The sequence below is a fragment of the Piliocolobus tephrosceles genome, chromosome 6 (assembly GCF_002776525.5).
Source record: "Piliocolobus tephrosceles isolate RC106 chromosome 6, ASM277652v3, whole genome shotgun sequence".
Classification (NCBI taxonomy): Eukaryota; Metazoa; Chordata; class Mammalia; order Primates; family Cercopithecidae; genus Piliocolobus; species Piliocolobus tephrosceles.
The window spans coordinates 65,513,363-65,541,116 of record NC_045439.1 but is presented as its reverse complement, the minus strand read 5'-3'; the positions used below and the strand labels follow the sequence as shown (position 1 = coordinate 65,541,116).

General features: G+C 33.3%; 1 protein-coding gene across 6 annotated transcripts in view; it reads left to right on the top strand.

Annotated features, from left to right (window-relative positions):
- The window catches only part of LRFN5 (leucine rich repeat and fibronectin type III domain containing 5), a 281,483-nt gene that overhangs the window by 129,776 nt on the left and 123,953 nt on the right, over nt 1-27,754 (top strand). For 4 of the 6 annotated variants that reach the window (XR_002733751.1, XM_023222646.1, XM_023222644.1 and 1 more), the window contains one exon: nt 15,571-15,746. The exons of the other annotated variants lie outside the window; for them this stretch is intronic. The gene's annotated coding sequence lies outside the window, so the exon portion shown is untranslated. The remainder of the gene's footprint in view (nt 1-15,570; nt 15,747-27,754) is intronic. 6 annotated transcript variants of the gene reach the window in all.

Sequence of the window (27,754 nt, the reverse complement as noted above, 5' to 3'; positions counted from 1 at the left end):
AATAACACAAATCGGTCAAAAAAATCACAAGGGAAATTAGAAAATGCTTAGCAATGAATGAAAAAATCATAACATATCAAAACTTATGGCACTCAGTCAAAGTACTGCTCACTGGAAAACTTTTAGCTATACTTGCTTACATTTAAAAATAAGAAAGCTCTTCATTGAACAACTCAACTTTACAATTTCTGGAAATTGAAAAAGAGGACCAAACTAAACCCAAAAAAAATAGAAGAGGGAAATAAATAATAAAGATTGGAGAAGAAATCATTGAAATAAATAATAGTAAAATAAGAGAGAACATCATTCAAATTAAAAATTGGTTCTTTGAAAGGCTCAGTAAAATTGATGAATATTGGACTAAGAAAAAAATGAAAGAAGATTCAAAATAAGATTGTTATAGTAGTAAATGAAAGTGGGGATGTTACTACTAGTTCTACAGAAATAAAAAGGATTACGAGATTATCCTGAACAATTGTATATCTACAAACTGAATAACCTACATGAAATAGACAAATTATTAAAAGTACAAAACTTACCAAAATTAACCCACAAAGAAATAGAATATCTGAATAGTACTGTAACTAGTAAGGAAATTGAACCAGTAATTAAAATCTTCCCCAAAAAGAAAAGCCCTGGATCTGATGGCTTCACTAATGAATTCTACTAAATATTTAAAGAACTAACACTAATCTTTCTCAAATGGAAAAGGAACAAACACTTCTTAACTCATTATATGAGACCACTGTTACCCTGCTAGCAAAGCCAGACAAAGATAATACAGGAAACAAATATTGCAGGCAGTTATGCCTTATGAACATTGATGTATAAATTCTCAACAAAATACTAGCAAACTGAATTCAGCAGCATATTGAAATGATTATATACCAATTGACTGCGTGTGGCTTATTCCTAGAATGGAATGATGGCTCAATATATTAAAATCATTCACTGTAATATACCACATAAACAGAATGAAGGAAAAAATACACGATTATCTCAATTAATGCCAAGAAAATATTTGACAAAATTCACTATCTTTTCCTGATACAAAACACTCAAATAATAGAAGAAAACTACCTCTATATTATAAAAGTCACGTATGACAAAAAATGCAGAAGCATCACACTCAGTGGGGCAAGACTAAAATATTTTCTCCTAAAATTATGAACAGGGCAAGAATCCACTTTGCCCCTTTAATTCAATGGAGTGGTAGTTCTTCGCCAGAGCAGTTAGGCAATAAAAACGAATTAAGGGGTGAAATGATATCTCATTGTAGATTTTATTTTCATTTCTCTGATTATCAGTGATGTTGAACACCTTTTTCTATACCTCTTTGCCAGTTATATTTCCTCTTTTGAGCAATATCTATTCACCTGCTGTGTACTCACAAAAATTAAAAAAAAAGAGGAAAAAAAAATTTAGAAAGGCACCCCAAATGTATAAAAGAAAGAAGAAAGGAAAGAAGGAAAAGACATTAGAATTGAAAAGAAAGAAAGAAAATTATCTCAGATCTCAGATTATATGATCTTTTAAGTAGAAAATCCTAAAGAAAATGCACACTTAAAAGCCTGCTAGAACTAATTAACACATTCAGCAAAATAAGCGAATAAAATGTTAACACACAAAGCTCATTTGCAGTCTACACACTAATAATGAACAGGCTGAAAAGAAAATTAAGAAAATGATTCCATTTACAATACCATCAGAAAGAATAAAAGAGTTAGGAATAAACTTAACAAAGGAGGCAAAAGCCTTACAGAGTGACAACTACAAAACATTTCTGAAATAAATGAAAGAAGACATAGATTAGAAAGAATTCCTGTGTTCAAAATGGGAAGAGTTAATATTGTTAAAGCATCAGTACTACCCAAAGGGATCCACAAATTTCCAATCACTATATTCTGATTACTTTTATTGAATAAATTTTTAAAAATTCTAGAACACAGAATTTCAAGAAATCCGGAATAACCAAAATATATATATATATATTAAATAAATATATAAATACATTTGTATATTTTAAATAAATATAAATATGTATTTTAAATAAATATATTTAAATATATGTATTTGTATATATAAATTTACATATTTATATATATAAATTTTAAATATATATTTATATATATAAATTTAAAATATATGTATATATTTAAAGCTGTGGGGCTAATACTTCCTGATTGCAAAACTTACTACAAAGCTACGGTAATCAAAGGATTTTAGTACTGGCATAAAGACAAACATATATACCTATGAAATGGAATACAGCATTTAGAAACAAACCCTTGCATGTATGGACAGATTATTTTTGACAAGGTTGTCAACACCATTCAGGTGGGGAAAGGACAGTCTTTTTAACAAGTGGTGCTGGAAAAACATGCAAAATAATTAAATTGGACCTTTACATAACACCATATACAAAAATTAAACTGGATAAAAGACCTAAATATAATACTGACAACTATAAATTTAAAACAACACACAAGGCAAACACTTTAAAATATTGGATTTAGTAATGGTTTATTGGATATGACTGCAGAGGCATAGCCAACAAAGAGAAAAATAGACAAATTGGAATCATGAACATTTTGTAAAGTGCATAAAAGATACTGTCAATAGAATAAAAAGGCAACCCACAGAATGGGAAAAAGTATTTGGAAATTATATATATGTTAAGTTATTAATATCCTGAATTTATAGAGAACTCCTAAAACTCAACAAGAAATAAGCCAATTCAAAAATAGATGAAGGCCTTCAACAGGCATTCTCCAGAAAAGATATACAAATGGCCAACAAACATATAATAAAATGCCTAACATCAACAGTTTTAGGAAAATGCAAATCAAAACTACCATGTAATACTACTTCATAATCATTAGAATGAAAACTCTCAAAAGAATATAAACACAGAAAATAAGAAGACTTGGAGAAGATATGAAGAAATTTAAACTTTTGTACGCTCTTGATATGTTGGCAGGAATGTAAGGTGTAAGTGGTTCATTTTCCTGGGAAAAGAATAAGATAGTTCCTCAAAATATAAAAATAGAATTATTTTGATTCAATAATTCCACTTTGGGTATAGAGGTGGAAAGAATAGAAAGTGAGATATCAAGAAATGTATTTGTATATCTATGTTTAAAATTATATTGGTCACAAAGCTAAAAGTGGGAAGCAATTCACCTGTCCATTAGCAGACAAATGGCTGAGGTAATGGTATATACAGGCGATGGAATATTACTCAGCCTCATAAAGGAAAAAACAACCTACATATGATAGAGCATGGATAAATCTTGAGGAGATTATACTAAATAAAATACACCAATTACAAAAGAATATTATATGATTCCACTTATAGAAGGAACTTAAGAGTAGTCCCAAACATAGCAACTGACAGTGGAATGGTGATTGCAAGGGACTTCATGTAGGGGATAATGGAGAGTTATTTTTTAATAGTTTTGCAAGATGAAAAAATTCTGGAGAAAAGTGGTAATGATGGTTGTGCAACAGTGTAAATGTACACAATACTACTAAATTGTGCACTAAAAACTATTAAGATAGTAAATTTGTTTTGTATTTTTACCCCAATATTAAAAACTCAGAAAAAAATATATGGTTCAGTATGCATGCAGCTTAGAGTGTGAGGAATGGTGAAAATCAGATGCTTATGGGCTTTTAATGGTATACTCGAATTTCATATGTGACATGTAATTTAATTTGCATTTAAGGATCATCATTATAGTGTTGGCAAAATAAAAATATGGATGACCTACTCTATTTTCTGCTGCTATAACAGACTGGGTATTATATATACACACACACACATATATATGTGTATATACATACACAGAAGTTTATATACAGAGGCATGGGATTCTATAGCATGGCACCAGCACCTGGCAGGGGTCACTCCATCACAGAAGGGTTGAAGATGAAAGTGAGGACACCAGACAGAGACTAATTGGCAAGCTCATATTTTTTTTTATAACGAACTCACTGTTATGATAACTTGCCCACTCCCACGATAATGTCATTTAACTATTTACTAGGACAGAGCCTTCATGACCTAATCACCTGTTAAAGCCCTCACCTCTTATTACTGTTGCAATGACAATTAAGTTTCCAACACATGAGCATTGAGAGACATATGCAAACAGTAATAATCCAGAATATGTTGTATTGTCTTATAAAACTGTATTGCCTCATAAGACTGAATCCATTTATAACTCTTGTATTAATGCATGTGAGAGACAGTGAAATATTGACTTATAATAAAGCAAGAACTGAGTGCAAATAGAACCAAAGGATGTAATAGACATTGAATTAACAAACATTCATTGATTTAATGACAGATTCCATAAAAATGTGGTACATATAAGCTACGAAATATTATACAGCTATAATATTCCATGGTGTATATAGAGATGATGTCTTTTGCGGGAACATGGAAGGAGCTGGAGGCTATTATCCTTAGCAAACTAACACAGGAACAGAAAACCAAATGCTGCGTGTTCTCACTTATAAGTGAGAGCAAAATGATATGACCTTATGAACACAAAGAAGGAAACAATAGACACTGGGGTTTACTTGAGTGGGAGGAGGGAAAGAAGAAGAAAAGATCACTATTGGATATTGGGCTTAATACGTGGGTGATGAAATAATATGTACCACAAACTCCCATGACACATGCTTACCTATGTAACAATCCTTCATATGTACCTCCAAACCTAAAATAAAAGTTAAAATAAGTTCACTAATTAGATGAGAAAATTTTCATCCTAATGTTGCAAGTTCATTATCACTAAATCAATGCCAGAATTAAGAATTGAGTTACTGATGTTAGAAAACTAGCACATATTTAAATGAAATATCAAAAATGGTAACTTTTAGCTAACATCAACAGGGATACATGCACATTTTGAAGCTGTGTAACTTTCTTTTCTGTATTAAAACATATTTTCTGTTTAACTTATTCATTTTGATATGATGAGATAAGTTTAAGCATATATTGCCCTTAGCTCCAAAATAAATTAGAAAAATTGTGTGTAAGTGATTTTATAATTTGGTCCCTATAAATTATATTTCCATTTTATTTCTTAGTGTTTACATCCTGTATAATGTTGTAAGTTTTCTTCTTTCTTCACATCATGTCTTAGTTGAAATTTCTTGAGACTAACTTTTCATATATGTATAATATTTATATATTATATGTATATAAACATATTATATATATAATTATATATTTTATATATATATAAAGTAGAATGGAAAGAGATTCTATAGTTTTTTACCTGCCAGCAAATATTGGCATAGATCTGTGTAAGAGATATCATCTTTCAGCCTTGAAAATGAGAGCAAATGATAACTGTGATACCTGCTTTGTAATATTATTTCAAAGGTCGCATAAAATAATGTATGTAAAGAAGCTTTGAAAATGATAAAGTACATATATGAAATATCAGAATTTGCTTTCATTTTATTGTGATCTCAGTTAACCACTTATGCAAAATTATTTTGCTAATGCAGGTGTATTATTCCATTTTCAAACTGCTGTAAAGATGCTACCTAAGACTGGGTAATTTATACACAAAGGAGGTTTATTTGACACAGTTTTGCATTGCTGGGGAGGCCTCAGAAAACTTACAATCCTGAAGTAAGGCAAAGGGGAAGCAGGCACCTTCTTCACAAGGTGGCAAGAGAGAGCACACAGGTGAAGCTGTCACTTATCATTATTATTATTATTATTATACTTTAAGTTCTAGAGTATATGTGCACAACGTGCAGGTTTGATACATAGGTATACATGTACCAAGTTGGTTTGCTGCACCCATCAACCCGTCATCTACATTATGTATTTCTCCTAATGCTATCCCTCCCTCAGCCCCCCACCCACCAACAGGCCCTGGTGTGTGATGTTGCCCACCCTGTGTCCATGTGTTCTCATTGTTCAACTCCCACTTATGAGTGAGAACATGCTACTTTTAAAACCATCAGATCTTATGAGAGCCCCTTCACTATCTTGAGAAGACTATAGGGGAAACTGTCCCAATAATCAGTCACCTCCCACTAGGGCCCTCCCTCAACACAGTTACAATTCAAGATGAGATTTGGGTGGGGACACGGAGTCAAACCATTTCAGCATATAATCACTCTAAAGAAGAAAATCAAATTATGCTCTTGTTAATAAAGTTCGGTGTTAATAGCATTTATGGTAAAATTCAAATGCACATAGTTTTAGAGCTAAAAATGGAGTTACAGCTCCTGTGGTCAAGCATCAAAATCACAAATTAGAACATATTGAAAAAAAAAACCTGAAATTATAATCTTTCCACATATGTATATTTTTCTTTCCTCCAATGCACATATATATTGGCTTAAGAATGGACTTCTAGGTATGTTCAAGGAGATGAGATAAATATTCACACTTATATTTAGTTTTAAATGTTTATCACATTATAAAGTCATTGGTGATACATACAATGTATCTGTTTATCTCATCTCTTTGGAAGTCTCTCCAAGCAGATGCACACTCTGAGGATGCAGAGAAATCAGTTTGATTTTGAGCATAGGGTTAATTTAACCCTAAGTATCTTACTAAAGGCAGTCTCACAGGACATTAGCATTAGGCAGAATCCTCAGCGCCAATCTCCTCCAAACTTAAGTCCTACACAAGAATGTCATTTTTGGTACCCATATAGAGTGAGCCTATCAGAAATCAATTCACTCATTTTCTCCATGGTGGCTCATACTAATATGGGACTATCCTAATAGTAAATTCTTAATGTAAAAGCAAAGCCCCCATGCAACTGTTATCCTTCTTTCCAAATTATGCTTTCAAATGGCATTTGAAGATATCTTCTCCTTATCATATCTCTTTCTCAAGCTAAAATGTCCAAGGTTTTTCTAACCATTTTTTAATTGCAATGATTGCCAGATTTCCTTAAGTTTTTGTCTCCAGGCATGTTTCACCAGAATTCATAATGAGACACATTGTTTTCCAGATGTAGCTTGATAAGGATGACATATTTCAATGTGATTATTAAACTTATTCTTCTGGATATGTCTTTTCTATTAATGAATGCTGAGATTGCAGTCCTGAAACTATTGACCATTAAGGATCATAGAGAAAATTAATCCCTTATGTATATTTCATATAAACTACTTTCAAAGAAGTAACCCTCACCTGTACTTTAATAGTTAAGTTTCTAAATCTAAGCTTCTTTACTTTGGCTTTACTATATTTCATTTTGATAGTCTCAGCCCATTCATTAAACCTATGGAGACATTTTTAAATCCCAGTTTTGTGTCAGTCACAGATTCACAGATTTAACAAGGATCATTTCTTATGTCCTTTCTTAAGTCAGTGTTAAAATGATGAACAAGAAAATACCAAGGACAGCAGCGTTATGGTCTAATAAAATAGCGTATCTGAAAATGCTTTGCAAACATTATTTTGTATTCATCTTTAGTTTTTCATTCTTCCTTCTGTCTTTTATACATGACGGTTTATAATCTGACCTTATGGAAAATTTGTCCTGTACAGCCTTCATAGTTTAACTTTCTTTCCAATGACTTCTCTATCAAAATAATTTCTAATAGCATCATTTAATTTTCAATTTTAATACATTCTCTTCTTTTTGAGTTACCTTTTCTTTTGGAAACTTTCTCCTCAAGAGGTGACTTCTTTGAATAGTTTTTACTATGTGGTTTTTCTTCATTTGCAGTTAAAAATGTAATTTGTTGTATGTAGGCAAAGGTGCTAGATGCTGCAGGGCATACAATTATTCATATTATATTCCTGGGCCTCAAACAGCTTACAGGCCAATAAGAAATCTAAGACATGTGGTACATCACATGATGGACCATTAGGGTGGTTCATTTTAAAGTGTAATACCTCTCACATCTAAACTGTTAGTTCTTCCCTGTCCTTGTAATGTGTTTTTAAGTCCTCCTGCCAAAAAAGGTACTTCACGCGCTTATAGATATTTCTCACACCCATATTGCTTTTCAGAATATTTGCAGTTCTTTGAAACTCCCGTACTCTATGTGGTCCTTAGTTTTTCTGAGTTTATTCCAAAATCTCTTTTAACAAACTATAAATCTAATTTTCAATTGCTCAATAGTTTCCCAGGACTTATAGTCTCATGTTCAACCCACTGACTTTAATATATATGTTCCAGTATTTTTACAATGACCATTATAAAGTATATTTTGTCTCTTTGTCTCTCTCTACACACACACCCACATACACACACATACACATATAGATACAGAGCACCAGAAATCAGCATTTTATTTTTAACTAACAAAGGGAAACAATATTAGGCAAGCACAGGTAGCGACTCTGATTAACACCAGTCCAGGAGTGCACTTAGTAGCTGGTTATTTTACCATATTACATACCTGGTAAAAAAATGTAATCTCTGTGCTTTACCATAATGCTATTTATGTGGTCTGGTACCCAAAGCAAACAGTAATTCAGTACTTTCCATTGACTGATGGATTTATATTTTTTCTAGTTTTCTGTGAGACACACTGTATTTCAAATGTGGTTTAATAAGGACAAATAATTCACTGTGTCAATTAAACATGTTTTACTAGATGTTCCTTTTCTAATAAGGAACATCTAGTGCTAAGATTGCAGTCCTGAAACTATTCACACTTAAGGCTCACCCTAAGGCAGATGATACACTGTTATGTAGATTTTCATGCAGTCATGGAAATAACACAGAGGGATTCCCACATATCTTATACCTGGTTTCTTCCAATGAGGGCTACATCTTACATAACTGTAGTACAATATCACAATCAAGAAACTGTCATTCATGCAACCCACTGACCTTATCAGATTTTTACCAATTTTACATATACTTGTATTTGCTTTCATTTAGTTTTCTAAATTTTATCACATATGTAGGTATACATGAACACAGTCAAAATATGGAAAAGTTCAATTAGCATGATACATTCTGCTACATGTGTGTAGCCACAAATAATTCTCTCCCTCATCCCTAAATAAATAAATAAACATTTATTTCTTAATTTTTAGATACAGGGTCTTACTATGTTGCATAGGCTGGGCTTGTTCTACTAGGTTCAAGCTGTCTTCCCACCTCAGCTTTCCAAAGCAGCTGCGATTACAGGCATGTGTCACTGTGCCTTGCTTCTGTTATGTCTAATTTTAAAAGAATAACGTACTCATGTATTACTTGTATTATGAATATTAATAAACAAATGGAGCATGCACTTTCTCATTTGCACATGAAAAAATTGATCTGGCTTCTACAAATTTACACATGAATCAGAACGCTAAAGAGAAGACATAATGTAATATAAATGTTTTGAAATTCTGCTGAATTGGGGTTTTAAAAATTTGTTTGTTTATAAAATGTTCAGTATTATGGTTTCTTTATGAAATAATTTCTGATTTAACATGCAAAGAGGAGGTCTTGGAGGAAGGAAGGAGTAAACGAAGGATGAGAGAGGATGGGAAGGAGGAAGGAAAGAAGGGAATCGGGGAAGGATAGAGAGAAGAAAGAGGAAACAGGAAGGGAAGGGACACAGAGGAGGGGAGAGAAAGAGGGAAAGTGAAAACTGGTAGTACAAAGGATCTAAATAAGGGGATTATATTATAGAAAAAAATGGTTAGGGATCAGATGGAGATAAAACATCCATCCAGGAATACAGTAACACAGAGATTTGCTATTATCCAATAATCAGCTAAAATGATGTTAACAGTAAGCCCCAATGTCCATTTGGACTAATAAAGACTTGCCACCTCATCCTGATACGAACCTATATTGGGCTCCTCATGGAAGGAGTGGAAAGAGGTCAAAAAACAGGTCAAAGTTGAAATAGATAAAATATTGATTGACATAAAACTTTTTTTTTCAGGTTGTGGTACGTGGGTACATGTGTATACACAGGTGTATGCATGTATGTAATATATCAAATAACATTCACAGTGACACTGTGATGTATGTAGTATAACCATTTAAAATCCAATGGACAAAAGGTTTAAGTGTTAAGAGTTACTGAAGGGAAAAAGAGAGAGGGAGGGAGACAGGAGAAAGAGGAAGGAAGGAAAGGAGAGAGGGAGGGAGGGAAGAAATGGGAGATACAGGAAAAAGGAAAGAAGGGAGTAAGAGAATAAAGAAGGAAATATCGTATGTGGATAAAAAATGATAATTATTCTGTTGATACACACAAATCGATATTCTGTTTTAATTGGAAAAGATCATTACCAAAGAGCTAAACTGGTATACATATTAGTTTGACCATACTATCTGTCTGCTGACTTTTACCAGACCATTAAGAACAACAAGAATGTGGTGTTTTGTTTTTCCATATGGTCCAAAGAACAGAGTAGGCCTGACATTTACATTGTCAGAGCAGACCATGAGCTAGCAAATGAAATCAAAGGACTCTCTCATTTCACCAAGGGATGAAGATGTGCTAAAGTTGTCTTCAGGGAAAAAGAAAGTTTATAGCCCTTTGAGTTTCTGATAAATGTCAAGAAAAATTTTAGAAGAAGAATATTAAATTGTGAAATCATTATTTGAAGTATTTTTGTTATTACTTTGGATTGTTTTGATTCTGTCATTTGACAAAATATTGTTGTGCAAGTAAAAGTATTTTGATAGCTCTGGGGTCTTCAGCTGGGCCTGGTTTTACATTTCTTTTGTTTATTTTGCATGGAAATTTTACAACCACTATCTAATAAACAGAAACTTTGTAATTAAATTAAAATTGTAATAATATGTTTTGGTTTTCACAGAATCAGTTATTAATTTAGCATCTCTGCTTTTGTATGTGGTGAGAATCTCATATTTTAAACTATTACTATGAAACATAGTGAATGAGTCATTTCTTTAAAAACAATGAAAAGCAAGCACAACCTCTACCCACCTTCTGTCTTCACACCCTGAAAAAAAAACAAAAAACAAAAATCCTTCACCTAAGTTGTAGCTTACTGAAATACTGAAATACAGTATCCCTTAATGTTATTTTCTGTTAGTTGTTAACAAGATATTACAAATGCAGTAATAAAATTTTTAGTTCAGCAAGATTTATGTTTTATTTAACTGCTGAACTCTTGCTATTAGAGGAAAGGAATGATTAGTTGTTTTCATTTACAATGTGACATTTACATTAAGCAATAAATGCTCTAGTAGTGTATTAATTTATTTGTCATATGATCTTGGACATGTGCAATAATTTGTAAAAGTTTTCCTATAGCCAAGGATATGGTGCTACATTTTTTCCAATAACAAATGCATTTTCATATTCAATCATTGCCTCTAATTTAATTTTTAAAGTAGGTTTAGCAATATTAATGGTGAGGCAAGCATGTTTTAATAATAGTGTTTATATGAATTTCTGAATAATTATGCTTTAACAAACTTATTAATATGAAGTAATTTTCAATTTTTTGCTTGTGTCCCAAATTATTTTTCAAGTCATTTGTTTTAATAAAATAGCAATCCCTATCTTACAACCTCAGTTTTGGAGTAGTCCCATAAAAATAATGGCTATTTTGTGTCAAAATATTATTACATGATTATAAATAAGTAATTGAATGAACTGCAATGACATCATATGATTCAATTATTTATATATTTTAAAACAGCTGGTTTTTGCATCATGTAGGCCAAAACATTTAGCTGTTTATTTTTTAACCATTTTTAACACAAAGTGAATGTAACTAAAGACAAATGTAGAAAAACTCATTCCTTGTTTATTTTGTACTATTAGGAATTCTAGGGAGAAGTGATTGGAAATGATACCATTTGATGGATTCATAATTTTTCAAACGTTATGAATATTTAAAATGAAGGAAATATGTGAGATGATATTCTGGTGTCTTCAGATATTTCAAGAGTTTTCAATGGGTCAAAACTTATGGCAAGTTTAGGAAGATTTTCTAAGGGTAACAAAATTGTTGCAATGCCTATAATGTATAAGGTATTATGATTAGTACGTTCACATACATTGTATCTTCAAATAGTTACAACTTTTTGTAACTGTTTTCATTTTGAAAGAGAAAAATGGTAATGTGGTCATAGTTGTGATTTCAGCCTTGGTCTAGAAGACTTTAGAGTCCTACCTTTGTTGATTTTAAGGCTCTTACCAATGTATATGTTCAGTCAGTTGATGAACACTTAGTAAAGATATCCTAGAGGATAAGAAAGTATCATTAGGTGCTGGAGGAGATAATGATTCTCACTTTTAAATACATATTTTCTAATAACTTCTAGAACTTTGCCCATGTTTTCTAAGTTCTTTCTGAGTTTAGTATTGGCACCTTATGTGGTTTGGCTTTGTCCTCACCCAAATCTCATTTTGAGTTGTAGCTTCAGTAATGCCCATGTGTCGTTCCATGGGAGGGACACGGAGGGAAGGAATTGAATCATGGGGGCAGGTCGTTCCCAGGCTGTTCTGGTGATAGCGAATAAGTCTCATAAGATCTAATGATTTTATAAAGGGTAGTTCCCCTGCACATGCCCTCCTGCCTGCCGCCATGTAAGATGTCCCTTTGCTCTTCCTTGATCCTCTGACATGATTGTGAGGCCTCCCCAGCCATATGGAACTGAGTCCATTAAATGCTTTTCCTTTATAAATTACCCAGTCTCAGTTATGTCTTTATTAGCAGCATGAGAACAGACTAATACATCATCCACAATAATTGTTAGAGGGAGAACTATGCTTCTTGGAAATACATGTACATAAACAATAATAGTTGCTGAATTTTCTAAGACTATGCAAAGATAGTAACAACTTGGAACTAAGAAATTGACCTTAATTTTTTATAGGATGTTCCATTTCAACATAATATTAAGAAAAAAAATCTTGGTATGATAACACTAGAAAATGTAGTATTAGAATCTCAAATCTGAACTTTCTCACTTTAGTCATTGCATTGACCAAAATATATGGGCTAAACAAATAACACCTTACTTTAATATAGAACCCTTATTGATTTTCTGAAAATTTAACTTACATTATGAGATGTAAGACATTTTATAGAGTGAGATAGCCCTAGGTGAGAGTCCTCACTTTGCTATTTATCTGTATGACCTTGCCCAAGGTTACTTGATCTTTCTCTGTCCTTGCATTTTTGTAGCACTAAAGTAGAAATATGTATTTACCTCATTCGTTTCTTAAGAGAATTTTTTAACACATGTTTTATGGTAGCTGGAACATAGTAAGTCTTAATACAGGTAGTATTACAAAAAAAGGAAATGCTGTTCTCATTAGTTATGTGACCGTATAGACAATAAATTTTCTCTGGGAAATTAGAATTTAGGTAGGAATGTCAGCTGTTACTGTGCTTTTTATGCTAAAAGGAAGACAGAGACGTACTGTTGGTCAACAGTATGTTTTAGGGGGAGTTAGGATGATATTAAGAGGCCTTTATATTTTGCTACCATAATGAAATAATATAAAATGTAATTACAGAATTCAGATTTTTTTTTTATACTGCACCTTTACTACAAAGAAAGAAACATGATCAGAGCTATAGAGACAATGAGGTGTTTTAACCAAAACAATTTATTTAGCAATACATTGTGCCTGTATTTACTAACATGTGTGCAGAATACATACATATGAATATTATTTTTGTAACAACAAAATCCCAGAAAGGTGTACTTTTCAGTTAAGATACTTTAAGAACAGATTATGCTTATGGTAGATGTGCACTGTTAGAATGAATGGATTCATGCTAGAAGACAGAAATGGAATGTTCTTCAAGATGTTAAAGACACAGGGCACAGGCCGGGCACGGTGGCTCACGCCTGTAATCCCAGCACTTTGGGAGGCCGAGACGGGCGGATCACTAGGTCAGGAGATTGAGACCATCCTGGCTAACACGGTGAAACCCCGTCTCTACTAAAAATACAAAAAAATGAGCCGGGCGTGCTGGCGGGGGTACCTGTAGTCCCAGCTACTCGGGAGGCTGAGGCAGGAGAATTGCATGAACCTGGGAGGCAGAGCTTGCAGTGAGCCAAGATCGCGCGGCTACCCTCCAGTCTGGGCTACAGAGCGAGACTTCGTCTCAGAAAAAAACAAACAAACAAACAAAAAAAAAAAAAAAAAAAAACAAAAAAAACAGGGGCACAACAGAGCAAAGTATTCTGATATATGTACAAAAATATACACACACACACACATACATACACACACAAACTATTTCTGAAAGAATATTCTAAAATGTGAAATTGGTTTTCTGCGAGGAGGATATCTTACTTTGGAGGGAGATGTACTACTGGATTTCTGATATTTTTATCATGCATATATGAATGTGAAAATTAGCTTAAAATATATTCATGGAAGGAAATAAATGAAAGGGCAAACAATTGCTGTACCAACATAGTTGTCAAAAGATTGATTTATATTTATATGTGTGTATGTGGTATGTCCCAGTTATTCTAAAATGCTGTAGTAAACATAAATTTCAAAAAGATACAGCATTGATTGACAGATTCCGATAAATAATTGAAATATATAAGCTATAATTTACTTTTATTTAATCGTACAATTAATCTGTGCATTGATTTTATTATTTCTGACCATTTCAGTATTAAATTAAGCAATTGCTTAATTTTCCTTTTTAAATAAATTCCTAATTATTGATTATCTTAAGACAATATCATCACTTCTTTAAATTTTGACTCTATAAGAGCATTCATATATCTTTACAAGTGAAGGCAGCAGAAATAATTAGCTAAACTCAAGTTGCTGTTTCATCTTAGGTCTGTTTTATATTATTATGCTTAGGAATTTAATTATTTCTGCCTTTCTTTTCCTCAGACAAAAGAAGTCATAGTTAAAGTAAAATTACAATGCTTTTGTTAATTTCAAGAACATTTTAAAAACTCAGCCCGTTTCTGCATTAAAAATATCAGTGGTTGAATATCAATTGGTGCTATTACATAGATCTTACAAGAAAGAAAGTTAAACATCGTGTCTCATAGAGCCAAGTTAACTATTCTTTAGAGTGACATGAAAACCTCAAAAAGAAGTAGAAATCAGTAATCTGCTGACATAAAGTTAAAATGTAAATGGCATGCCTATGTATTTCTTTCATAGACATATAGGTTGCAATAGACAGATTTTCTCTATTGAAAGAAATATGGGAAAAACAACATAAGACTATTAGCTTAATCAGGGTAGGGGTTTTTCAGGTTCATTCACTGCCATATCCTAAGTGTCATATGCCTCGTAAATAGTAGGTGATGCTTAAATATATGTTAACTTATGCAGTGTTTTAACATTAGACTGCTAGTTGAATTAATTTAAATATGATGAAATTGAACTGTGCAGCTTAAGATTATTTAAATTATCCCCAGTTTCAGAAAGGAAAGGAGAATGCTAATATATTTACTGAAATCACAGTATGTTGCACATTCCATTGGAAAGCTTTATTATGCAAATATATTTAAATCATATTGCATGATAGTCCTGCTGTAGTTTGAGATTGATCACCCAGTTAACAGCCACTATGTTTTTCAAGGATACTTTATAAGCATTTTTTGATACATTCTTTTTTTGTGCTTGCTTCCTTTGAAGAATCCCTGTAACCATTCAGCCAGGTGTTGAGAAGATATGTAGCAGCCGAGCACTCATCTTTTGACACCATCCTCTGAAATCAGCTTTGGAGATGCTTTCACTCTGTCCGTCTTCTGCAGCAGCCAGGCAGAGTGCTGACTCCTTCACAGCCGTGAGGAACTCTTCAGGCTCCAGAAGTAAGTTAATTGCATTCAGTTCAATCATTGCCAGTGGGTTTAAAACACTTAAGGGAGGATAACTAAACATCTTGCTAACTTACATACAAATTAAACCTCGTATTATTCATCACTGATTATCCTGTTTTTTTTTTTTTTTTTTTGAGTCATATTTTTCTGGAGATGCAATGTCTTCCACTTTTTGTGTTGATAAACTATATCCTTGTGGAAATTTCTGATTTTTTTTTCAGGATTTGTGTTTCACATTCATTATCATAATTTATACTTACAACTTTAAGGCCTGGACAAGGAATAGATTAAAATAACAATGTTTGCAAATGAATACAAAGATTCAAAATGACCAAATATTTTATCAAATTTGCTTGGCTCATAAACTATGAAAGTGGAATACAATTTCTGGTTTTCGAAATTTTAAAAAATAAGTGCTGTTTCCATGGCTTTGATGTCCAGTGCTGTATGAAAGGCAATGTACTGGTGCTAGAAAGAGCAGTTTTCCTGATTGGTTGGTTTATTGAATGATATGTTATCTGGGTCATTCAAGGAGAGTTTATGCCAACCTCTAAATGTACATACTAGAAAAACAGAAGAAAATGAAAATCATATATAGGAAAATGAATTGAAATCAGGGAACATGAAGAATCTGTAAAATGAACAACACAATGTACTGCATACCACCAAAAAACAAATTCCCCGCCATAAATTTATGTATGGGCTTTTAACTTCTAGGTAAATCAGGTAACTGTATTAGTTAAAAGATTATTTATGACCATAGGATTTGAAAATAAAGAGTCTCAGGAAAAGTTCAGGTTTTCCTGGTTCATACTTATGAGCCTGTTGTTTTGCCATGTTTCTAGTTTAACTTTACGTTTGAGGCATGTTTTTTTCTTCTCCTAAACACTTGATGTAGACATTTCTTGTTGCTCTTGACGATATATTTACATCACAATGTCACTGCACAGAAAATTAATTATAGGTGCACTTTTATATAGAGCAAAAGTTTGATATAGCTGAAACTGTCAGTGATTGGATGCTTGGCAATTAAAATTTTCTTGAAGTGAACAGGTAAGAGATATTTAATGAACCCACTTTTATTTTGCAACATATTACATGTCAATATGCAACATAAATGCATATGTTATTAGAAGAACAGAAAAACTATAGTTAAGAATTTATATGTGAATGGTGATGTATCTAATTATATAACATTTAAAATAGGCAGCCAGTATGTTGTTGCCAGTATGCTCAAGGTGGTGTAGAAGGACTACTTTTAAGACATTCAAAAATAATATATCTAGATTATATTGAAGTTAATTGATTATAGCTGTGATGGTAGTGTAAAATGATGAGTTTGAGTATGCAGATTCATTCTAAACATGATTTTCGTGTAGGTTTCTTCTTCCTATATTTTATTACCTGGTATTCCTTTTGTACATAATGTATTCATTTATTTTAGAAATTGCTTTTGTTGCTTTGCTTCTTTAGCCTTCCATTAAATGAAACAATTTGAGGAATGTATTCTAAATTTTCTGTGCTGTGCATTTTCTTAAGGAGACAGAGGACACTGTCCAAGCCTGAGGTGACTGTGAAAATGTAAAAATTGTTTGTTTCTTTATGGCAACCCCACAAGAAACTCCAGAGATTTTATTTGCCCAAACAATTAGTTAATTAATAATTTTTGTGTGTGTGTTGTTTTCCGCTGGCAAGGCTTTTTCTAGATAAAAGCTTTTACTTTACGAAAGCTGTTAGCAAAGGAATTGTATTTACCGACAGATTCTCTAGTATAAATCCCAAAACGAAGTAAATTCAAACACATTTTCATTTACTAATTGCTAAAATCAAGGCCAAAGGATTTTCTTAATTAACGTGGAAATAAAAGGCTAACCAGAAATAATTTATATATTGAAAAAGACTCTTCCAAGTTAATGCTTGATTCATTTTTTTTAAATTAGCAGTCCATTAGTGTGTAGAAGTAGTACCTCATGTTCTCTGTTTTTTCTTTGGAGTAACATTAGGTTAAAGTCTTGCATGAAACTAATCACTCTGAAAAAATAAATAAATAAAACGTAAAGTAAACACATTCCTAATTAGGGTTGTCCAACTTCAAATAGCTCATTGAAAATTCATAGGACATCCATTAAAATCCCTTTAAAAATAAATGGAATACCAGGAACTTTCTTAGAGTGAAACAGTGAATGGAGTAGTAGTAGTAGAATAATGATGCAATGGAATATCCACTTGTGATTAAGGAGGACAGCTGAGGTGGTAATGGTTGCTATTATGATTATTTTTCTCACTCTAGCATTTCCAATTGGCCTTGGATAGTAGAAGAGTACTTTTGTCTGTTTCTCTATTCGTTCTCACTTGACAAAAGTATTGATGAAATTAAATAATGAATAATGTCTTAACAACAAATGTGCCTGTAGGCACATGCTTTTCAAAACACATAAGTATGTATGTGTGTGTATTTATGTGCATGTGTATATATGTATGCATGTATATATGTGTGTATATATGTAAAGATAATTTACTATACCTATAATGATGATAATCATTTTACAAAATCATTTTACAAAGATAATCATCGGTTGTTTATATTCTTTCTCTGTCACTGCCCAGTTTGCAAATTTTCCAAACCTTTATCCTCTGCTTCCCTTTAAAATATAAGTTCCAACTGTAAATCATTTTCCTTTTAACTATTAAGGTATCCTTAGTGGCATTAAATATATAACAGTTAAGGAGTGCTTTATTTTTCTGAAATGAACTCCCTTATATTTAAAGTGTATAAATTATCACCTTTTATGACATTATTTGAAAGTGGCTTAACTAGCTATCATAATAATGGGCAACATATTATCATTTGACAATTTGTAGTACTCTTTACTAAACATTAATTTATTTGCTATGTATACCATTTCTATGAGTACATTTTTCATTTGTCTATTTCTTCAACCATGTGTTAGTCCATTTTTGCATCATTATAAGGAAATACCCAAGGCTGGGTAATTTAGAAAGAAAAGAGATTTAACTGGCTCATGATTTTGCTGGCTGTACAGCAAGCATGTTGCCAACATCTGCTTCTGGTGAGCCCCTGAGGAAGGTAATCATTATGACAGAAGGCAAAGGGGGAGCAGGCACATGACATGGAGAGAGTGGGAGCAGGAGAGAAAGTGGGAAGTGCTACACTCTTTTTAACAACCAGATCTCACATGAACTAACTGACCAGGAATTTACTCATCACCAAAGAGCCATTCATGAGGTATCTACCCCCATGCTCTAATACTTCTTACTAGGCCTCACCTCCTATATCAGTGATTACATTGTAATAAGAGATTTGGAGGGGATAATCATCCAAACCTTGTCATTCCATCCCTGGCCCCCACCAAATCACATGTTCTTCTCAGATTGCAAAAGACAATCATCACTTTCCAACAAGCCCCAAGAGTGTTTAATCATTCCAACATTAAGTCTAAAGTTCTAAGTCTCATTTGAGACTCATCTCCTTCCACCTATGAGCCTGTAAAATCAAAATGAGTTATTTCGTCCCAAAATACAATGATGCTACTAGCATTGGCTAAGCTTTACCAGTCCTAAAGGGAGAAATTGGCAAAAAGAAAGGGACAATAGACCCCATACAACTCTGAAACCCAGCAGGGCGGGCATGAAATCTTGAAGCTCCAACATAATCCTTGACTTCAGTTTCCACATCATGTTGTGAAGGATGGACTCCCAAGGACTTGGGTAGCCCTGTGCCTGTGGCTTTGTAGGACACAGCTCACACAGCTGCTCTCACAGGTTGCAGTTGTATGCTTATGGTTTTTCTGGGCAGAGGGCTTAAGCTACCAGTGAATCTACCACTCTGGGGTCTGGAGGACAGTGGTTTCTTTCCAACATCTCCACTAGGTGGTGTCCTGGTGGAGACTCTGTATGGGGGCTCCAACTCCATAATTTCCCCTCAGCTTGCCCTGGTAGTTTCTCTGTGAGGAGCTCCACTCCTGTGGCAAGCTTCTGCTTGGGCACCCAGACTTTCCTATATATCCTCTGAAATCTAGGTGGTAGCCACCCAGCCCCCTTCACTCTTACAGACTTAACACCATGTGGAAACCACCAAGGCTTATGGCTTGTGCCTTCTGGAGCTGTGGCTTGAGCTGTACTTGGTCCCCTTTGAGCCATGACATAGCTGGAGTATATGGGGAGAAATATCTCAAGGCTGCTCAGGGCAGTGGGGCCCTAGGCCTGGCCCCTGAAATCATTCTATTCTCCTGGGCCTCTGGTAATAGACATCCTTGCCCAGAGGCCCAGGAGAATAGAATGGTTTCTTGGAGCAGGCCCAGTCTTGAAAATCTCTGAAATGCCTTCAAGGCATTCTTCCCATTGTCTTGGATATTAGCGCATGGCTTCCTTCTGGTCATGCATGCCTCTCTAGCACATGGTTGCTTCATCGGTTGTTTATATTCTTTCTCTGTCACTGCCCAGTTTGCAAATTTTCCAAACCTTTATCCTCTGCTTCCCTTTAAAATATAAGTTCCAACTGTAAATCATTTCTTTGCTCCTGTATATAATTTAGGCTGTTAGAAGGAGCCATGTCACTTCTTGAATGTTCTGCTGCTTAGAAATTGTTTCTACCAGATACCCTAAGTCATCATTCTTAATTATCAACTTTCACAGATCCCTAGGACCTGGATGCAATCCAGCCGAGTTATTTGCTAGGGTGTAACAAGGAGGACCTTTACTACTTTATTTCCCAGTAACTTCCTCATTTCCATCAGAGACCTTGTCAGTGTGGTCTTCACCATCCATATCTCTGTCAGTATTTTGGTCAAAACCATTTAACGGTCTCTAAGAATTCTAAACTTTCCCTCATCTTTCTGTCTTCGGAGATCTCCAAAGTCTCCCAAACCCTGCCTGATACCCCGTTCCAAAGCCACTTTCACATTTTCAGTTATCTTTATAGCAACACCCCACTACTTAATACCAATTATCTGTGTTAGTTCATTTTTGTATCACCATAAAGAAATGTCTCGGGCTAGAAAATTTATAAAGAAAAAAGGATTAATTGGCTCATGATTCTCTAGGCTGTAGGAAGTATGGTGTCAGCATCTCATTTTGATGAGGGCCTCAGGAAGCTTACTCTCATGGCAGAAGGCAAAGCAGGACCCAGCAGGTCACATGATGATAGTGGGAACAAGAGAGTGACGGGGGAGATGCCACATCTTTTTAAACAACCAGATCTTGCATGAACTAACTGAGAACTCACTCATCACCAAGGAGATAGCACTAAGTCATTCGTGAGAAATCCACCCTCATGATCCAAACACCTCCCACTAGGCTTCACCTCCAAGACTGGGGATTATGTTGCAACATAAGTTTGAAAGGAGACAAACATCCAAACCATATCAAATCTGATAGATATTTTTTCATGTTTAATATATTTAGGTTTATGCTTCACTGCCTAAAACCATCCCATAAAATATGATCCTTAAAAACATACAGATACAAAATAAAGATCATCAATAGGACAAAAGCAATATGCTACCTATGAATGCTTATCTGGTTATATGAATTGAGTTCAATTAGTTTCAATGATATCAAAAGTTAGAGCAAATTAGACTTGTTATGTTATGCAGTATTCACTTTACAAAGAAGAAAGAATAAAAAATCTTCAAATAATAAAAACTTCTTCATAATGGCTCTCACAAATTTATATAGCATAGACTTTGCTAGTCAATTCTAAATCCATATATCTAATTACCTACATGCCTTAGATTTAACTTGTGGAAAACTAACCTCTTGATTATCTTGCCACATACATTCTTCTGGTGTTCTTGAGTTCAGTATATGGCTCACTATATACTAGTAAAATTTTGAATCATTTTGTCATCTTTCCCAATCTTTCACTCCACCAAAAAAAAAAAAAAAAAAAAAAAATCACCTACTCTGTTCAGTTTTTCTTACAAAGAAAATTCTAAAATTCATCTACTTTTCCCTATTTTTACTATCATTATCCTAATCTTTGCTACCATGATTTCTCCTGTAGACTACCCAAAGAGTCTCTAAAATTATCTGCCATACCCAGTGATGTATCTATTTTGCTTATTCTCCATATGCAGAGAGAGCTTACAAAACACAAAATTGAGATGTTGTGACCTCAATAAAGACTGTTACACCTAGACGAAAGACAAAGTTATTTAACATGGCTTACAATGTTATCCATGGTTTAGCATTTTTCTAAATGGCCCCAAGTTGTCCCCCATCATGCACTTCTTGCATTTAAGGCACAAAGACCTTCCTGTTCTTGTTCACATCATGTCACCACCCACCATGGTCTTTGTACCTGACTGTTTCCCCCTGAGAGACTCACTTTTTTTGCCTGCATCTCATTCAGTAGTCACTTTCTGAAGGAAACTTTTCTTGGTCAGCCAAACCAGATTTGCTATATTATATAATCTCATAGCATCATATACCTGTGTTTCATTATAATTTTATGTTTTTTCTTCAATTGTCTGACTAATATTGTCCTCTCCTCCAAAATGTAAACACTGCAAGGTCAGAGTCTGCATCAATTTTGCTCAACATTAAAATGCCTTTTTTTATTATTATTTTTGTATATAATCACAGGCATAGAGCATTTTTCTGTTTTTCTTTGTCTCTCTCTCTCTCTCTGTCTCTTTCTCTTTCTCTCTCTCTCCAGTTTTATATGACTGAAATTTTTGTCTAAAAAATAATTACAGACTTGTTGGCAAGGTAAGGCCTACAGAAATAACTACCATATGATAAATAGTGAGGAAAGCTACAAATAGTCATGTGAGTTCAGTGGAAAAGGAGATTACTTCCTAAGATAATGCAAATATACTTGTTGGAAGTAGAAATATTCTGACCCTCAGAGATAGGCTTCAGCATTAAACTGTTGTAGTTAATATGCTGATATATTGTCTCTTTTAAACAAAAATTATAAAAACTAGAGAGAGAATGCAGAGTCTTTCTGAAAGCCCATAAATACCGACACAACAGCTACAAATGTCTTAGCTGGCAGTACTTGATATAGAGGAGTCTCTGCTGTCTTTGCCTGCTCTTAATGTTTGTCTTTGGGTTGCTAACACTATGGTTCTTACTGTGAATTGTCCAGGGAAGAAGTCTAAATAAATGCTCTTCTTTATGAGGTAATGATTAGTTTACATTTAGGACCAGTAGAGATTTATGTAATTTGGAGAGTACTCTTGGCAACCAACATTAGATGCATGACAACAATCTTAATTGCAAAGCATTGGCTATGAAAACCAGTGGAAACAATCCAATTTGTACTGACTCAATGTAAGGTTATTAACTCAGTTATTGTAATGAGCAATCTATTCTCTGAATGTGCAGTTAATCTCCATATACCACTACAGACTACACTATGGAGTATTTTAACACAGGTTAAATTTAGAATTTCTGTATAAACTGAGGCATCTCTTATCAATATTAAACAGAATATGGGAGCCTTTAACAGCAAGAAAAACATTGGCAGTCTATACAAAGGCCTCTTTTAGGATAATTCATGATTTATTATGGGAAGAAATTTGCAGATTGGAAGAATTGTGTATTGATTATAAATGCTAACTTAATATTACTAATTATTTGTAATATGAAATGAATAGAACACAACAAAATTTAATGTTGGGACTACATGAAAAATTGTATGGAAAAAACGTCAAGAGCTGTGTAGACCTAGGACTACCAGGTGAAAACATTAATAGCATAAGAAAATCTAGACTTGATTTTGAAAAGCATTAACTTAGATGTTAGTTAACTTTGGTCATACAGTTTTCACACATACGTGTTCAATAGTTAGAATAGTTAAGAATCCCAGTGAGGTTGAAAAGATCATGACAGAGAGGATACATAAAGCACACCTATTGGGAATGCTGACATGTAGGCGATATATAGGTTAGTTGCAAACAATAACCTCTTTCATCACTCCTGATTACATATGTAAGACTGGATAATGATTGTGACCTTGCAGGGGGTAGCCTGATCTTACATGTATAACTAATCTTACCTTTGGCCTCTTAGGAATAATCAAGGATAACTGACTCAACAGAAAAACACATTTCCCCTGTCGTAATACAATAAAAGACCAGGCACATTAGATTTGACAATTGAGGTGAAAGATTTGATGCTACTTTTTTTTTTTTTTTTTGAGACAGAGTCTCGCTCTGTTGCCCAGGCTGGAGTGCAGTGGCACGATCTCAGCTCACTGCAAGCTCCGCCTCCCGGGTTCACACCATTCTCCTGCCTCAGTCTCCGGAGTAGCTGGGAATACAGGCGCCCGCCACCAAGCCCGGCTAATTTTTTTGTATTTTTAATAGAGACGGAGTTTAGCCGTGTTAGCCAAGATGGTCTCAATCTCCTGACCTGGTGATCCGCCTGTCTCGGCCTCCCAAAGTGCTGGGATTACAGGTGTGAGCCACTGAACCCGGCTGTTGCTACTTTTTAAGCAACTATTTTTTATAAGGTGACTTTTCCTCTTAATGCCAGGCAATCATAAATCCATAATAAGAATCTGACTTTCTTGTTGATAACTGGCATGCAAATATGGATTACTATGCTAAATCTTCAAGCCTTAACATACTGTTTAATATCTGGAAAACAAATAACCTTTTCACACCTGCTTACTTATTTATGTCTTGAAGATGTAGTTCCATTACAGGCAAATGAGAATCTCTTAGATTATTTCAATACCTACCGCAGTAATGATTTCAACACAGAAATCATCCACAATTGAAAAAATGCATTCATTATTTACAAAGTGACAGAATGATAGGGTAAACCTTTTTCTAATGAGAACCCTCTACTTAAAAGAACTGAAGGGGAAATATTCACAAATAAAATTATATGTAATTTTAAATTGATGTTCTCATTTTATCAAGGTTATAGTATGAAGCATTTTTCAACATTTCTTATATTCATCCTGCAATAAAACAGCAGGTGATCAAAATTTTAGGTCAGGTTTTCTAAACAGTGGTTCCAAATGTAACAATTATACTGATGATGAGCGCTGGCTTGTGGCCTTCATGGATTTTCTTTTGGTAGTTATATGCAAACACTCCAGTCTGGAAATTGGTATGCCCGAATGTGTCACTAAGTAGTGATTCCAGCAAACAACCCACATTGAAATCACTTCTTGGATTTGTTGTTCTATATTTATCATAATATACATGTTACTCTTTTGAAAGTTAAAAGAGAGATTGTTTAAATTTTTAGTGTATTTTATGGGAAGTTTTATAGCAGTAATCCTGATTCCTAAATATTTGGGGACAAAATACATGTAAATGACTTCTTTAGTTCCATAAGTGTATTCATGCCAAGGGATCTATGCTGCTCCAATAGGAAAAGTAATGATAGATAAGGAAGCAATTGAAGGAAATGTCAAGTAAGAATCTTTTAGTTACCATGTGAGTGTCCCCATTCTGGTGTCTTCTGAGTGGATTCCTGAGTCTTATTTGGTGTGGGTTTATGGGCATTCTGGTGCTTACCTATATGAATAACACAGAGCTTTTTTTTTTTTAATATAATGGCACAGTTATCATTTCACACATTGTATGGATGCCTTAATTTAGTGTGTTTTATGGTCATCAGCTTTTGTGAAACATTTTTATGTTTAATAACTTGTCTTTAATTTAAAGGGACTGCCCAGTGAGGGTGACAGTTCTTTTTACAAAGAAGAATTTTTATAAAGGACCCAACATTTTAAGAAAAGGATTGTCTCAGAAACCCTTTACCAGGATAAAATCTTTCATTTAATGTGATGAAATTATCAATTATTTATCTTGCTGTGTGTTTTCTTGTGCCTTAAGCTATCTTTCTCTGCTGTTGAAGAAATAAAGATATTTTCCTATGCATTCTTTAATATTTTAAAAGTTTATTTTCACATTTTTTATGTAATGTAGAAATTAAGTTGGATTTGGAGTACTGTACAGTTCCATTTTATTTTTTCCATACTGGTAACCAATTGTCTTGTATTGTTTATGGAATAATTTATCCTTTACACATTGAATTGGAATTCTAGAACTGCCATAAACAGTTTTCGTATATGAATGGATGTATCTTGATTTTTCTATTTATTTTATTGTTATATTCATCATCTCTGCACAAATACTATACTGTAGTGTAATTATCCTATTTGTAATATGTCTCAATAGATTGTGAAATAAATAGCTCCTTTCATTTCTCTTCAAGATTGCCTTGCCTAATATTGGTTTTTTATTCTTTATCCTTCTATTTTAATTTTAGGAGTAGACAAGTCTGGTGAAAACTTATGTTGTAAATTTTATTGGAGTCACAAGTAATTTTTATTTTAGATGAGAAGAAATATTTTATTTTATATTTTTAAATAATTACTCTATCAATGTTCCTTTTTAGGTCCTAGACTAAATTTTTATAAAATTATCCTGTACATCTTGAGTTTCTTTGCTATTTCTTCAAAAATGATGCTTTTTGTGTTTTTGTGTATGGATTTTTAAAGTGTTACGTTTTTAAATTGATTTGTCTGAACAATAACATTGCTTTTTATCATTATGTCTTCTAACTATGCTGAAGTTGAACTAGTTTAGTAGTTTTGTTTGTTGTTCCAATTACATGTTTGTAGTTATAATATCTATGAAAATAGCATTAAATTTTCCTTATATAATTTTTTCATCATATAATTGAACATGCTAGGAGCTCTATTACAACGGTAAATGAGAACAGTGATTAAGGTCATTCTTACGTTTTCCTTGGCTTTTTGTATTTGCCATAGTGTATGATGTTTTCTTTAAATCATTGTATGGTGAGTACCAATTTGGGATATATACACTCTAAAACTGGAGAAGCACAATTGTCCTTTTTATTATCTTCTTCATAACAAACATTTTGGAGTTTCTACTGCAGTAATCGGTTTTAATTTTTAATAGGTAATGGTGCTGAAACTAACCAAACCTTAGCCCTGTTTCTGACTCTGTCTTTAAGGTGGTAATTCTTCCCAACTTACATTGCAGTCAAGATTAAAGTACCATTAAGAAGAAGCATAGGATCCTTTTTTGGGGGAGGATTGAGAGGGGAGGATTATATTTTTGAATATTTCAATGTTTGATAATTTTTTAATAATGTTTTTTCCAGGCTCAGAATAATGTCCATTCTCAGCTCTTTTCCAGAAAACTTTATTTTGGCATATTTAAATATGAAATATTTACAATAATTGAAAATAGCAATTTGATTCTCAGTCTGAATCTATAAGCAAATAGGATTTTTAAAAATAAATAAGCAATTAGGCATATATTTCGTAATTGGATAGAATTTGAAACATAACTCTTCATTTATAACTGAAGGATTAGGGGCCATCAAGAGATTAATTTACATGAGTTTATGCAGACAATTTGTGTAATTGATTTATCTTCTTCTGGGCTGTAACTTCAAAAATTTAAAGTACTTTGGGAACTATTTTATTGTTTTACAGGTAAAATTTCTTGGTTTTCTTTCCCAGTTTATTTCTTTGATTTTCTTTGGTTTCTATACTGTCATTTGCTCCCATGGACAGGTTGTTATTATTATCATCATGATTATGGTTTAGTATTTTAGTGAATAATATTGTTCTATTATTTTTGTAACATTTAATGAAGAAAGGTTTATAAAACTCATGTACACTTTAATTAATAACTACAATGTGAAGAACTGTGGAGCTACCACTCAGTTCAAGAAATAGAATATTGTTAGGATCCCTATCTGCCTCTGTCTGCAATACTGCCCTTCACTAAAGCTAGAAGTTGTATAATGATCTAAGCTATGTAATAACCATTTCTTTGGTTTTTGAATTTATGGTTATTATAAAGTACATGTGAATTGTAGTGCATGTGCACAGATTTCCACACAGGGATCTTATACATATTTTGTTAAGTTTGTACTCATTTATTAATGGCAGGAGTTTTTTTAATCAGTTCTCTGGGATTTTCTATGGAGACAGACGTGTCATCTGTGAACTAAGACAGTTTTATTTC